The following is a 10,808-nucleotide window of genomic DNA, read 5'->3' as shown; positions in this document are numbered from 1 at the left end:
CTGCTAGAAACAACAGCCTTCCTTGAAGTGTTCACAGCACTAGAAAAATCTGATTCTAACCAACAAAGCACATAGGAACAAATTTAAAACATTAATTATTAAAAGACAGAGCCATATGCCTAGAGACACATAACACAAAACTTTAAAAAGATATTCTCAGAAGGATCATTGTACAAAATGGTATTTATTAAACAAAAAGTCGCTTAAAGTTACTGCAAATAAGACCTGTAGGATGGATCTGCCACTATACAGATTTAACACTAAGACAAAGCACTTACATCGATCTGATATGACCTTACCTCCTTTACAGTCACACACACATCAATAACCAACACATCAATACCTTCATTAATTCTAAGCTGAGCAGACCTAGTAAAGGACAGACAGCTGTTGCTTGAAGAGCCAGCTAACATTTATTTCACAATAACAGGGCCTTATCAATTTTTGCTTGGACTTTTTGCAATGATGGACAATATAATTTGAATATCAGACACATTTTTCTGATGTCCCAATACAAGGCTAAGCTAAAACAACCCACTCAAAAGATGCAATGACTGAGCTATGATCTGGGGAATTTAATTTTTTTATAAAGGGTAGTGTCCCCATTACAATCCAATCCATACCCTGGACACAAGAGTTCACTCAGCTGGAATATTACACTTCAGCTCTCATCTGAAGAACAGTGCAGGCTGCCTCCGGCCCTCCTTTCCCCCTCAGTGGCCTTGAAACTACCCCTGTGCCTGCACCATGAAGAGGAGGGTGGACAGACACATATAGCTAGTTCCAATAGCTATAATACTACAGGACTAGGTCATACTATTGTAGAATCAAAGAATCAATTAATAATTCAGGCCAGGAGGGACCTCAGGAGATCACTTAGTCCAATTTCCTGATCAAAGCAGGGTCAACAATGAATTTAGATCAGGTTGCTCAAGGCTTTCGACAAAGCCTTGAAAATCTATGGCTGGAGATTCCACAGCCTCCCTGGGCAACTGTTCAGTGTGGCACAGAACAAGACAAGCCGTAAGACCACTGGTACCTAGTATTTCAGCACTGTCTGCTACTATGTACTGCAATAGTACTGCAGCTACTTCCTATAGAACAATACTCCATAAACACTATTAGAATAATATTTTATGTATGGAATATCCCCTGCAGCTCTTTGTTACAGAAACACTATGTCAAAGGAAAAGGTATTAAGAGCCAGCCCAAAAGTCAGTTCTGCACGAATTTGAGCAATATATCTCAACTCTGGTTCACTTTCTGCAGTGAGGTAAGTGTGTACTCCACAGGAATCTTAAAAGCATCCAGGAGGCTCACATTCATCCAATAAAAGGCGCTGTGTAGACACAACTGTACTGAAACTGAAAATTCAGTAACAGTCAAAGACCAATAGCCAGATATCTTCTCCAAATGAGAAAATCTGAAGTGAACAAGCTATTACAAAATTGCCCTTCACACAAAAGATGTTGAAATGCTAATCCAACTACACCAATCCTGGCATGTTAAGATACAACATGGCAAAATGCAGACATACAATTTCTGTACACAAAGCAAAGATTCAAAGTAGTGTCACTGAACAATGGAATTACATTAACTGTTGCCTAGCAATGAAGCATGTGAATGACAGGACAGTGATGTAATCTCCCATTTCAAGAACTAAAATGCTTGTTAGAAATATGGTATATTGCAAGGTGGCAGATGAAAACACAGCTGTGGCTAGCATCAGGCACAGAAAACATACCACAAAACTGAAATCAGAACCATTTGTAAACACCTTCGTCCTTCTCTGTTGTGTGAAATTTAAGTGGCTCCCTTCTTTACTAAAAAATATCTGGTTCATAAACTGCACATGCACGTATATTTAAAGAATATATTTGAAACAAGAAAGTTTAATCTTTAAAAGAAACTGTCTACAGGCGTTAGCTTTCCTTCCATACTTCAAGAAGCACACACATTTCAAGAAACTATATTCTTCCAGTTTTATGCCAGACAAGATAGGTCTGACAAGTATAGAGATTAAATATTGTTTCGGAAACTAAGAAAGGCCACGCTCTGTGCATGTTATAAAAAAATTAATATTTTGTAAAGACTATTGGGAAGGCAGATTTTTTCGTTAGACTTCTCAGATTAAAGCAGCCTGATCTAAAGACTTCACTAAATCCTTTCCACACATGGTACTGTAACAACTAATCAGCCATGACAGCATTTGGCCTTAGGTTTTGCTTCTAAAGAATGTTGTGGAACTGGTGTTTCTGTGGAAGAAGCTACAGAATCTTCGGAACAGCAGTGTGCATTCACATGTCTATAAACCTTGCACTAGAATAACGAGGAAGCTGAAGATAATGACATTGTCTCTACTTGATGAAGTGACCATACCCTTAAAAATTACTCTCTCTTCCTCAGAATCACTTCAACAAGTCATCTTCGGGTGGGGGGGAAGAGCCTTGAAAGCAAAGATGCCTGCTGGAGCTTTCACAAATTTTACAAGCTATGAAGATTAAAACTCCTTTCCTGTGTATCACTGCTAAACACTATTTTTGAACAGGTACAATACCTAGCCTATCACAGAACAATGAAAATGGCAACACTACCTGGTTAGTTTACAGGATAACAAGTTTCAAATGCCTTCCCTTCTTCTGTGACATCACAGCCACGGGATGCTCAGTGTTTTCTTCAGCCTGCTCTAAACCAGGAAGGGGGGAGGTCTCTAAATCAGCATTTTAGGAAAGTGCTTTTGAAGCAAACCTTTTTGCTCACCTTCTGATGGTTTTCACTTACTTTCTGGTTTGCATCACTGAAACAGCCTTAGGAGTGCATAACAGTACTCACTTTGGCTGAAACTAAACCAGAAGATTACTGCATTTACTGTGCTAACTGCTAATAGGTGTTCAGTTGATGGGACCAGACTAGCCTGAGGTCCGTCCTCCCTCCCCACAAGTCAGTAGTTTCAACATCCCAGCCTCAGCACAGCTGGGTTTTGTTCCACCTCCATAGTACCATGTTATATGTTAACGTAAATAAAGCATAAATACTGTGACAAGAGATAAAGACAAAAAGCTAGTTTCACCTATACAAAGTATGCAATCCACACTGATCAGTGCTGCACCAGTTAAATGAACATTTATTACCTGTTACAACCCAAGAATAAAGTTGAACTTGTGCTTTTAAAAAGAAAACAAAAACAAAACCCCAAAACGGTACCACACACTTAAATCATTTGCCCCTCAAAAAGGTAATCATCTAGAGAAACTGAAATCTGTATCACAAGCTGAGACACAAGGATAATTAAAAAATAATCATAAAATAATCCAAATCTCACTGCTTATTATCATGCAGAGTAAACAGTAAATCTGCAGATGTCCAAACTCGCCCAAGACAGAGACACTTGAATAAAAAGCTACCACATTTACAATCATGCATTTCCTATCGTTAAATGGAAGCCAAAGATTGTGCACAGTTCAAATAAGTCTTTGATAAACAGGGCTTGAAGGAAGAATTCTCGAACTTAATCTGCTCAAGGCTCTGAATAGAGATGGCAGCAGGTCCTGAACCTGTGCCAGGTCACATGCATGCTCTGGGGAGACGACTGGTTATTCAGCATTTACACATCCTTGTAGAGTTGTCTGCATCTAACTTGTAGTACTGAACCTGAAGTGGCATACTCTTATTTTAGGATGAACTAACCTTTAAAAAGGCTGACAAGACAAGTACAGTCGATGAACTGTTGCAAGAACACTTGAACAATTACACATCCTCTTAATCAGAGGAAATTTTAAAAATACATAGACCTCTTACAGTTCAGAAAAAGCTTGATATTATTGCTTTGGCATAGGCATCTAAGGAGTTAAAGCTGCACAACTATGCAAAGAACTGGAGTGAAAACTGGAAGATCTAATGACACAATGATAAACATCACTCAGAGCATTAGAGAACAGCATATTTAAAATTTGGGGTTCTTCAAGCAAGTAAACTTTCGGTCCCATCTTTGGGCTGGCCTCTTAAGCCCATGTCTATTTCACAAAGCCAGCTTTCACGTTTCACACCTGCTGAGGTATACAAGGCTACTCACTGTCTAGGTGCATCTTGAAACAGCTTCAGGTTTGTTTCTGTGGGTGGGTTGTTTTTTTGTTTGTTTGCTTTTTTCTAAGTAGTCTGCAAACACACACCAAGAACTGGTTTCGTATTTTCAGTAACACTCACACACTGCAGCAGTTTGCAAGCTAAAATTTTGGCTAGCTAAGATGACAACTGGTAATAAGATATTTAAATTATTTGTTCTGTTGATCATTTATTTATCAATCATGGACACGGCTGCTCCATTTACATACTAATGCTTCCTTATACTACCCTACTAATGTTGCTCCCAAACAGATCCGATGAAAACTTATCCAAGGACTTCATATTTTTTTGCAAAGGATCATCATTCATGTTATTTTTGCTGTTTACCTTGCCAATGAATTTTCTTCGCTTTGGGACCACAAGAAAACCCACAAAAAACAGGTTTTGAAATTTTTTTTTTCTACTCTTTCAATTAACTAGGCCAAAGAATAGTATTTTTTCCCTTTAGAATCTGCATTTTGTTCACTGTTTTAAAAACACATACTCTCTGAACAAGAAAATGAAGGTAGCAGCAAAGTATTACATGTTAGCAGAAAACACACCTGATGTCCAAATAGGTAAGAGGAGTATTTCACCTTTTTGGTAAGGACACCTACTTATGAATTCCTACTACTGCCATGATTGATGAATTTTGTTAGCAATACAGATAACATTCTAAACCCAATTATTGGTCATTCCAGTACTAAAATATCTTTCAAGACTGGGATTGTGAAATACACCTATGGTATATTCAAATAGACCATCTACATCATCTTTGATAAAAAGCAGCAAAAAAAAAAAGTAAGAAAAACACTTCGGCAGTAACAGTCCCTCACCTTTTCTGCCTGGATCCTGTCCTAGGACCATGTTCACAACCTGTGCACTGCATGTCAAACTGCAGCAAATCTTTGCTCTCACTGCCTTTCTAGTCTGATGTAAATGTGGGTTTTGGTTCCCTGCTTCCCCCCCCCAAACAAAAAAAACCACCACCCACCACCAAACCAACCCATACACTTCAGGAGAGATTTTTGAGAGTCTACAGTTATATCAGTTCCATTTTTGCAACAGGTACTTTTCTCCATGCATACCAATACCTGAACATTTCCTTGCCCATAAGTAGGGACACTGGTATTGTGGTTACCACCCAGCCTGATCACTGTCAGAGAGTTTTCCTGATCTGCTTCTTTGAGTTTTTCTTCTAGCTTTCTGTCTTTCAAAATCTAGTTCCTCAGTTTTAACTTCAAAGGCCCTATAGCATCTCTCTGCTGTTTATTTCTCTCTTACATTCTTTTCAGCACTTTGTTACTCAGTATTCCCCCCTCCGCTCCCCTCTGAAACAAATACACACTCATACTTGACATTGTTTTCTCTACTTGTTTACGCTGATGACCATCCACTTTAAAACCCAATGGTCTCCTGACACTCTTCTACTTTGTTTTCATCAATAATAATTTAACTGGAACACTGAGCTTTAACTGTCTTCTAAAATCTTTTGGGAGAAGAAAACTAGAAATTACATTCAACTTCGTAACATAATTAGAAATATATTAAAGAGTTATAGAAAAAGCCATGTAAAATTCAAGTAAGCCAGACTGCTTTGTCTATACTAGCCAAATTCAATTCTGTAACACTATGCATAAAACCCACAAATTCAAATGCTTTTGCAGCTAAAGCAAAATACTGAGCTAGGCTGCTTTTGCATTTGGCATTACATATTTTAAGCGTCACTAACTGCAAGAGGCAGTGCACCACCGGACTGAGGTTTTGGTTTGGTTTTTTTTTTTTTTTAAACAGAAGAGATGTTAACAATATAGCCATTCTTTTACACCTATTTAGTCATCAGGTCTGTAACTTGACCTGGTGCCCCACTGTTTCCAGATTCCTTGCCCCACACAAGAACAATGATGATTACTCCATACCTCGAAGTTTCACCAGGTAAAGTGATATTTCAAATTCCATGCACAGCTCAGAAATATCACATTTAGCTTTGCAAGTTGTTTTTGCTTCTGTTTGGTATTAGTGCTCTCTACGTTGAAGCACAAAACCAGATGCAAAAAAAAAAATCCTGAAAAATCTCAGACAAAGACTTGAAACTTACCCTATAAAGAAACATAAATAAGACTACCATGTTACTTAAAAGCAAATCAAAGCCTTACCAAAAATCAGGGCTTGGCCGCCGTTTGCTACCTGAAAATTCATGTCCAAGTATTTTAAGAAAAATAACTCAGAGAGGGCATAACACTTCCTGAGCTTTAAATCCTAATTTTTGATAAAAAATCAATTTCTTTAATGCACGGGATTCCAAACTGTTACAGTCCTGCAAATACACTCACTTCATTACCACAGCAGCAGAAGCACAAAACATTCAACCTTCACATCCAGAATTGACTGTCCTTCAAGACAAAAAAAAAAAAAAAAGGCTCAGTCAAGTAATCCCTGATAGGTAGCCTTGGGGACCATCTGTCAATTACAGTCTTTCATCACCAAAAAACTCTCAAGAAGTTTCTTCATTACCCAAGCTTTGAAAGTCCAGATTAGAAACAATTCTCAAGCTCCCAGTAAAAAAGAAAAACTACTTGGCTTATTCCTATGTGTAAAAGGAAGGTAGCTCAACTTTTCTACTTTTTCTTTCTACTGCTAAATTTCAATGAATATTCCCATTGCTGCATTTTCTTTCTTCTTTTCTACCAGAAACCCAAAACATACTACATACACATTGATAGCTGCAGCTCCTTTTAAGGATAGCACAGACAGTTCCTCTGAGATAATACTACATAATTTGTAATACTACGATTACTGTACTATGGTGAGCATACCTAAGTTGTAAAGTGAGCACAGAATTGTAGAAAGCATTGTTGCTGTACACAACTGAAGCCTTTAAGTTTCTCTAAACAATCATAGCAAACAATGTTTTATAATATCTTACTCAAATGAACTGTAAAATAATGATTTCAAGTCAGTTAAATAACTGCAAGAGCAACGTAAAAAGTCAGTTTGCAACTACTAATTTGAAAGTATTGCAGAAACAGAGTTCATTCCTTTCTGCAAGGAGCAGGACGTAGAGATGAAGAAAAAAACCTCAAAACAAGCATAAGGTATTAGGTACTGTTTTAGCAGAGCAGGATGTCAAAGCACATACATTCTTTGGGAATATAAAACAGACAGACTCCCTTTTCTGAAGCAAGACTACAAGCATCTCTGAATATTTTATCCATCTACCCTGTATCCAAAACTTAAGTCTGAAAACATTTCCCCAGCATTTGTCTTCATCTCATTTCTTCAAACTACTTTCGACAGAATTATGCAAGTCACCCGATGAAGCCTTAAATTAAGAGTTCACAAAATAAATACATTTGGCAGTAGTCATTAGATATTTGTTCCAGGTAAATTTATTTCTTCCTCTTTCAAATCAATGCACTTTAACAAAAGGGTTTTTTTAAAAAGAAAAAAAAACCCAAAACATGCTATTCTCAGATACTGCATGTTCATCTTTTCAACATTTCATGATCGAGATATCAAAAAATATTTCTGACTATCAACTACTGTTTCAACTTTTAAGACTACAGTTTAATGTTTTCCTGTCACACCCAGTCATTCTAATCTTTCCCCACTGAAAATAAACACCACACTATGTCTTAAATCCTCAGACAGATCCATCAATGTTGGGATTCCCACTCCACCAAAAATACTTCTGAGAACATATATAGAAGTTTCATTTTTTTACTTCTAAGATGTATTGCCTTTTACATCACAATCATTTCCTATGCAATACCTTTCCTTAAAGAAAAGGACTCAGCACTATCTAACCGTCTAACGTCACTGGTTGACCAAAATAGATCTTATGCAAACTTAAGACAAAATAAAGATCAACTGAAGGACTGCTTTTCCTTTGCCATTTATCATATCTACTCCAAAACTAATTCATAACAACAAAACACTAAGAAACATATTAATCTGATCTTATTCCTCCAATCTTTCTAAGGGCAAATTTTAATTGATGCTTCCCATCAATGCATTTCTTTGTAAAGTACCTTTGAGCTTAAGCAGTCTCTGTCAAATTATCCAAAACTCAAATAGGTGTTTCATGCACGATCAATATCCTGCTACTCTTGATGGGTACTACTCATGATGATGTTTTCCTGCAGTACTTAGTTTTTAAGGCAATTTGTCGGTCTACAGCAGACGTACTTGATGCTTCACATCACTGCAGATAAAACTCAGCTAAACTGTCCAAGTACCACACCAAAAAAACTTGGAATTGTGCGTAAAGCCCATCCAGCTTTCTGTATAGCAAACTAGCATCTGTCCTGTTGTGAGAGGAAGATAATTTCCACAGCCCATTTTCTTTAAAAAAAAAAAAAAATCCTGTAGTAATTAACAACATGTAGGAAAGTGCAGCTAATATAAGAATTTAACAGGATGTGGAAAAAAGAGTTTTCACAAGGCTAAACAGAAACAAGATGATTTTTAAATAGTGTCAACTAGAAAATTTAATAAGTAACACAAGACTTTCCAAAAGAAGATGAACTTGTACTGGCAAATTGAATGGAGTTTGGGTTACTAAAGTCGCTAGTCACTGATGATGAATGAGTAGGTATGGCTATGACCTGTCAGCAAACCCGATCTACCTTTTTCGGAAGGCTTTTTTTTAAAAAAAAAATTCTTTCAAGAAGTTACATCCTAGACTACAGAGTATAATGGAAACATCTCTGCTTTTTCTTCAGCAGCAGAAGTGATAGCTTTCTGAACATCTTGCATTCATAAGACAGCTACCAAAGCACTCTGGACATCTACATCCTCTAACAAATATGAGACCCATGGGCAGGGGGGTCTATTATCAAGTTTCAGTGGCAATCTGGATGATCTAATTATCAAAATTAGAACTACACCGATTTTCGTAATTCTCGCTTTTAGAAAGCCTGCCTCATTCTACATGCAGCTGATGAGTGGTAAGGCTGTTCCAACAAAAGCAACCCAGTTGCCTATCTGCCAAAAAGCTATCAACACAAGTTGACTTCCTAGGCTGGAAACAGTTTTACAGAATACAAGATTGGTGACGTTTTAATTTGACATGAAGTACATCCTATCTAAATACAACCCATCCATTTTAAATTAAGTCAAGGTTGTCTCAAGAAAAGCCATTAAAACTTGTAAAGCGCTAGATTCAGTATCACACAAAACTTTGCACCCACGACTGTTTAAGCTGAACAGTTGCAAATTTCAACATGGAATTAAATTACTAAATGCAGCAAATAAATAATACCTTTCAAATATATAAAATATGAAAACTATCACTAGTTTTCACTAGGGGTGGGGGAAAAAGCACCTACAGAATTTGTATTTATTCAAAATTCAGAGCCCAATTCAAAAAGAGAGCCTAATTTATATCAGCAACTAAAGAAAAACCTACTCCAAGATGCCACCAAGAACACAACTCAAAACAACTACACATCCAGTGAAAAACTTTAAGTATAACATACCAGATATTAAACAGCTTTTAAATGCCATTTGCAACTATGCACACAACAAAAAGCCACGCCCAAAAAAGCAGATTCCAAACAAACGGCTGTACTAAAAGACTGATGTAATTACCTCATACTTCAAAGATAAAGAATGAAGCCTATACACCTCAGTCAAAACTACAGATTCCTAATATGCACCACTTAAGAGTCAAATATGCCTCACATTTACTGCTCATCTCTCTGAACAGCTGTATATACAAATGCTGGTGAGACTGCACAGATATGCATTTTCCCCTGACCATGATTCATTTTTAGGCCCGCCATGAGAGGCATACCTTTGTAAAAATTTAGACAAGAACGTTTATCCTGTAACACGTTAGCTTTCAATATTAAATGATGTACCTATATATAGCTACATTTTTATGTTCTAATATCCTGTTACCCACTATTACTTTTTCAAAGCTGAAATCTTTGAACAGCTGGGACAACAGATCTTCTGTTCCTGGCACCAGGATTAGAGCATGAGAAATGCGGTAGCTAAATGTAGAAGAAAAGAAATTCTTAAATTCTATAGAATATTCTTTAATTTGATTTCATTTATTGAGGGTTACGATGTTCTGACAGGCCAATTATTACACTGAGTATAATGCCAACCCACAGCCTGTATGTCCATCCTGAGAAAGGTCACTTACAGCAACCCACTGTTCCACCAACCCGGATAAGCTTTTGTCTTACTGTCAGCTTCACTCTAGTTATGGCAGGTTTAAGCGATGCATAAATACTACGATGCAACTGTGGTTACTGGAAAAAGTGAAACATAAGCTTTGCTTTTGGACTAAGTTTTTCATATATATATATATATATCGCTCTCCTAATTTTGTGTTAAAAGTACGAGGAAGAAAACGGTGCTCCATACTTAATGCTAAGCATTTGGGACAGATGCCCTTAAAGTAGAAGGCCAAAAACTAGATAGCCGTAACAGGTCTACAAAAATTAAACTGGCAGAGACCCGAAAGCCTCAATAATGCAACTCAAGCTGTATTCAATTACACAAGCGTCTCTACCTCTAGATCTCTAATGCTCGCTAAACCTATTGCCAGCCTACTGAGGCAACAGCTTCAGCCACCTCCGAACTTCGAGGGTGGGGGTAGGGGGTGGACTGCGCCCACCGCTAAAACAGGGCACCCCGCGAAGGCGCACACGACGCCTGTTAAACAGAAAGCGTTTAAATACAAAACGAACCGG

The 10,808-nt window shown here is 37.4% G+C and overlaps 1 protein-coding gene across 1 annotated transcript in view; it reads right to left on the bottom strand.

The window, feature by feature from the left end:
* Positions 1-10,808, bottom strand: part of TSPAN3 (tetraspanin 3) — a 28,657-nt gene that overhangs the window by 12,343 nt on the left and 5,506 nt on the right. The window lies entirely within an intron of this gene.

Source organism: Charadrius vociferus, unplaced genomic scaffold, assembly GCF_000708025.1.
Source record: "Charadrius vociferus isolate BGI_N301 unplaced genomic scaffold, ASM70802v2 scaffold356, whole genome shotgun sequence".
Taxonomy (NCBI): domain Eukaryota; kingdom Metazoa; phylum Chordata; class Aves; order Charadriiformes; family Charadriidae; genus Charadrius; species Charadrius vociferus.
This window is presented reverse-complemented; position numbering and strand designations above follow the sequence as displayed.